The sequence below is a fragment of the Anopheles arabiensis genome, chromosome 2 (assembly GCF_016920715.1).
Source record: "Anopheles arabiensis isolate DONGOLA chromosome 2, AaraD3, whole genome shotgun sequence".
Taxonomy (NCBI): domain Eukaryota; kingdom Metazoa; phylum Arthropoda; class Insecta; order Diptera; family Culicidae; genus Anopheles; species Anopheles arabiensis.
The window spans coordinates 68,453,321-68,458,508 of NC_053517.1; the positions used below are offsets into that span (position 1 = coordinate 68,453,321).

The following is a 5,188-nucleotide window of genomic DNA, read 5'->3' on the forward strand; positions in this document are numbered from 1 at the left end:
GAGAAATCATCGACAGCATGGTCAAGAGTTAAAAAGATCGAGCAGTCAAAAATTCGTCATATTGTGAGATCAATCTCTCGAGCTTAGGCAAATTAATACGACTAAAATCGAGCCGCCTTTCCGCAACATTAGATGGTAGTTGGGTGGTAGGAGTATCAATGTTGAGATTGAACTCCAATGGTGGATGATGGTGGTCGACCGGTAGTAGGGGGGTATCAGAGGTCCGTATGGACGATGAGGTTGAAGCAGCTGGCCAATTTGCATAAATCAGATCAAGAGTTCTGTTCAGATAGTTTTTGTTGTTGTTGAGTTGATATAAAGCGTTCAGGTGCAATCCGTCAATTAATTGGGCACATCGTGCTGATTGAGTATGAGGCTCGAAAAAACTAAAAGCCGTATCTTGTTCGACAGGTGCAGGTGACCAAGAGAGAGTAGGCTGATTAAAGTCACCGATGAGTAAAAATCTATCATCCGTACATAAGGAGGCGCAAATTTCATTGACCCATTTTAGCAATTCATTTATTTTCGTCTCGTCTGTGCTGTGATTTGGTGGAAGATAGACTGCAGCAATATACAAACGATGGTTGCTTAGCTGAATGCAGATGCAGAGTGAGAGCTATTGGTGGTATCTCGGTCACAACGGTAAATACGATACTCATCACCAAACAAGAGAGCGGTGGGAACAGAGGGATCAAGCCAGGTTTCGGTAAGCACCAATACATCGTATTCAGTCTCCATTACCGATAAGCGGAACTCATCGGCTTTAGAGCGCAGACCACGCACATTTTGATAAAACACGGTTATACGCGTCGCTTGATCGCTGGGTGTTTGATGTAATGAAGTGTTAGTAGCTGGTATGTTGGAGATGACGGAGCTTATCGTAGATGGTGAGTGTATGATGAGTGTCTGTGTTGTCGAAGAGATTGCTCGGACCGTGTGAGTACCATATGACTGCGCTGCTGTGGTGCGGTTACTTCGGAAAAAATTGAGCCATTGTAGTTTGACGCGTTTTTGCTCGTGATGTGGACGGAAGAGTAGGTGAAGTGAGAGTGCGATTCATATCGGTTGGTGAGTGTTCAGCTTGTGTCTGCGAAGGTTCACGGATAAGTGCAGGTGAGTAAGGATTGTTGTGCTGGATGCGAGACTGTTGTGGTAAAGGTGAGAGCTGAGTGCAGGGCTGTGGCGCTACCGGAGAATGTTGAGTGCGGGATTGTTGCGGTAGTGATATGTAAGTGTTCGTGTGATGTGTGCGTGATAGAAGAGATCGCGGCGGGAGCGAGATGAACTCACGCACACCGAGCCCGGCCGGCCAAGAGGCTGCGTTAAGCGCCTTGCTACGAAGGACAGCGGGGATCCTGACCTAGAATGTTATCGCACTCAGGGAGTTAGGAACCGTTCCAGCTTTTAATAGGCTAAAAGCGATTACGTCTGGGGTGTCCAGCTGCGAACTCACCATCGAGATAACTTGTTCAGTGGTGACGGATGCAGCCAGTCTTGATAGGTGCAGCCACAGGTATTCAGTTTTTGGTATTTGTGACACAGTTGGTATAGGAACTGAGGTAGTATTGGTGCCTGTTATAATAGGTGGTAGTGAAGGTCGATCGATCCGGTGTGTGTTGTTGGTATTTGTGATGTTTGAGGTTGCTGCACTGTCAACAAACATGGTATCCGAGGATGCAACTACTTCGCGGAATAATCTCCGTCTTTTTCCGTTAGGAAGTGCATCCGGGGGAAATTGGTTGCAGTGCTGGAAGGATGTTGAGTGGGACGCGGCGAAACCGGCAAAGCCATCCCGAATCTCTTGCACTACCGGTGGGACTAAGCTGGACTTCATTGCTTCAACGGCAGCTGTGAGGGCGGCTTGAAAGCCAACTTGCATACCCGTACCCTTAAACACTTTGCTTCGCGGATTACCAATCGCATTAGTACACGCAATGCAACTCCAGTGCAGCGAAGGCATCCTTTTCACTTCGTCGATCACTGATATGGGCACTTTCGTGCACGCCAGATGGTAAGTACCCTCACAATACAGGCACGTAATTGAGCCTTCAACCGGGCCCAGTGCATCAGAACATGCATGACACACGTCCTCCATTTTAGATGCAAGCTGCGGATGAACGTCGAAGGAGCCACGAATAGAAGCCGAAAATATCGTGAACACAGTAGTTATCGTCAGGAAAACAATACTAGGATCGCGGGAACTGCACTTATGGACTCAGCAAAACTAAAATCGGTTAGAGCGAAAACCGATTACACGGATAAAATCGTGGATAAATTCGGAGCGATTAGCAGTAAACACACTAAGTTGGCAGCTGTCAGACCGATATACACGATAAATTAATATATACAGATATAAATTGACAAGGACACTAAAATTAACACGATAAATAAATACATATATAAAGTTAAAGCTAAATACTCCCTGAACAGCCCACAAAAATTGCTGGAACTAGAAATTTTCTACAAATTGCCCGGTCACTACCACTGATTTTTCCAATTTTTTCCACGGCACAATCGCTCGCGACTAAAATGCACTTGACGCCTTCACGATCAAAAGTGAAGTGAACCAATAATCCAGATCCTTTGGTTTTCAAATAAAACATTCGTGGGAAGAAGAAAACAAGAAGCACCGCGGATGTGGAACCGAAAATAGACAAAACATTCAAAACACGCACGTGCGACGGGGGTGTGGGTGTGAAGCGCGTGCTTCCAATTTTCGCAGGAATTGTTTCTATTCATCCTCGTGGTTGAATACTCATTTCTTCGGTTATCTCCAAAACAAACATGCTTTCTCGCTCTGCCCAACACGTTCATACCAACGGTGGGTAAAGGCATATGTTTTTTTGGCTTGGGTACAGTTGAGACAACTTCCTGAACGTAAGCTCGAATGAATAAGAGCGTTCTGCGAATCTTACATGGGTAAAAAAATTGGGTACATTTTGAACAGTTCAACAGCCCTTGGCAAATACGCAAATAAATCAACTGGGTGGGAGGGGGGATATGTTAGAGGCGCAGCGTTCTGCGTTTCCGACTTAGGTAACAATGTGGACAAATGTGGGTTTCAATGTGTGTGTTCTGCGATGGGTAGAAATGGGTCCAGACCACTTCTTCTTTTTTTCTTTGTTTTTAAAGAAATCATAGCATCCTTCAAAAGTATCTCAATCGGACAAAACTTGATGGAACTCGAGATTTGTCCAATTTTCCGATTGAGGAACTGTACAACTTGGGCCCCATATACAGGATGATTGATAAGATTGCGAGGGGGGGGGGGTTCGAAATAACCTCAGCATCGACGGGGCTTTTGAGATCTGGTTTTAATATAGTAGCAGATGTACCATTTTGTCCTTGTGATGTTCAAATAATATCTAGCAGGTGTTGTGTGTGTAAAACATCATATATCAAATTTGCCACACTGGTTTTTTTAAATATGAAGCAGAAACCGACCTGCGGGTGCAATGAGTTCGGGTCGACCCGAAAGATCAGTTGGTGCGAGAAAGCATAAGCGACTCCGACCCGTTGGTGCAGCGAGTTCGGGTCGGGTCACGGTAGGTTCAGTTTGACCCGAGGGTGCAGCGAGTTCGGGTCGACCCAATAGATCAGTAGGTGCGAGAAAGCATAAGCGACTCCGACCCGTTGGTGCGGCGAGTTCGGGTCGGGTCAGGTCAAGATAGCCCAAGTAGCAACCGAAGCCTGTTTCTCCCAGTTTCAACCCCCTCATGTCCAAAAACTGCCTTCGCTCACTATTCCTATCCCATTTCTACATTCTACAACGTTTGTTGCGTTCTCGCTCATCAGGGTGTTATTCAATTCTCTCTTGCCACACGAAGAGAATTCTCCTGCACACTTCGTGTGTTGGATTCTACCCATCCCTGTTGAACACACGTCATTTTCTTCCATCGCACTCATCAGGGTGTTTGCTCTTTTCCATCCAAGCCAAAGAGCGACTTCAGTTTGCTCTGAACCGTGGATGTGAGAGTGTGTGTTTGTGTGCTGCGTGAAACACTTTCCATACTGCGCCATCCGCGGTGTTCTTTCTGCTTCATCGGAGGTCGAATTGTTATCATCTAATTGTTTGGGTAAGTGTCCTTTTCCAAGTGTCTAGTGCTATGTGACATTTATTCTAATTCTAATATTATTCTAATATGCAATGTTTTGCACTTTACAAGTTTCAGATGTGTGCTGCTACCGCTAGCTGTTCTCCAAACCTCTTCAAATTGCGACACTGTGTGCACAGGCGTTCAAGGTTCAATTGATCCTCGAGTACAAAGGTAAGTTTGTCACATCTTTAAATGAAGTGTAATCTTTTTAACAAAGTGTGTCTATTAATTGTGTAGTTTCATCAAGAGCCTTCATACAACACCGCGGTTGAGGCGCGCCAAATCTGATGACATCTTTCCTGAACCAAGCAGGCTGAACACGCGCACCACCACGGGCTCCAGCGCGGTGTGAAGAGGGAAGAAGAAAAGACAGTATTGGAAACAGCCGCGCCAGGCTTCCAACCACCGTGTGTGTGTGTATGTAAGTATGTGAGAACACATGTGTGAATCCTCTTGTGGGAACTGCAAAAAGAAGAGAATAAAGAGTGTGAAGCAGCTAGACTGCCGCAACCAAATCAAGAGAGTGAATTCTCATTTCAATCCGAAAAACTGGGAGAGAGTGATGACATGCGAGAGAATAAAACTAGAAACACGAGAGAGGACACGAAGCGCTTTCGGGTTTTTTTCGCCTTCGCGCACATTTTGCTTTATGCGCGCGAAAAAGTGAGCCTTGATCAGCGCGATGGCTCCCATACAAAGGCCTTCGGCTTTGCTATCTGGGAGGTTTAATCCGACCCGACCCGACCCGAACTCGCCGCACCAACGGGTCGGAGTCGCTTATGCTTTCTCGCACCTACTGATATATCGGGTCGACCCGAACTCGCTGCACCCTCGGGTCAAACTGAACCTACCGTGACCCGACCCGACCCGAACTCGCTGCACCAACGGGTCGGAGTCGCTTATGCTTTCTCGCACCAACTGATCTTTCGGGTCGACCCGAACTCATTGCACCAATTGGTCGGTGTCGCTTATGCTTTCTCGCACCTACCGGAGTCGTTGCACCCACTGAACCTACTTGTACCTTTCGGGTCGACCCGAACGACTCCGGGTCGCTTACGGATGGCTCCGACCCGATAGGTTCGGGTCGACCC

General features: G+C 46.8%; 1 long non-coding RNA gene across 1 annotated transcript; it reads left to right on the forward strand.

Annotated features, from left to right (window-relative positions):
- Positions 1–3,965: 3,965 nt before the first annotated feature.
- Positions 3,966–4,665, forward strand: LOC120896351. Its single transcript, XR_005738419.1, has 3 exons — positions 3,966–4,076; positions 4,173–4,268; positions 4,347–4,665. It is a non-coding gene; the product is annotated as an uncharacterized LOC120896351 (long non-coding RNA).
- The last annotated feature ends 523 nt before the right edge of the window (positions 4,666–5,188 follow it).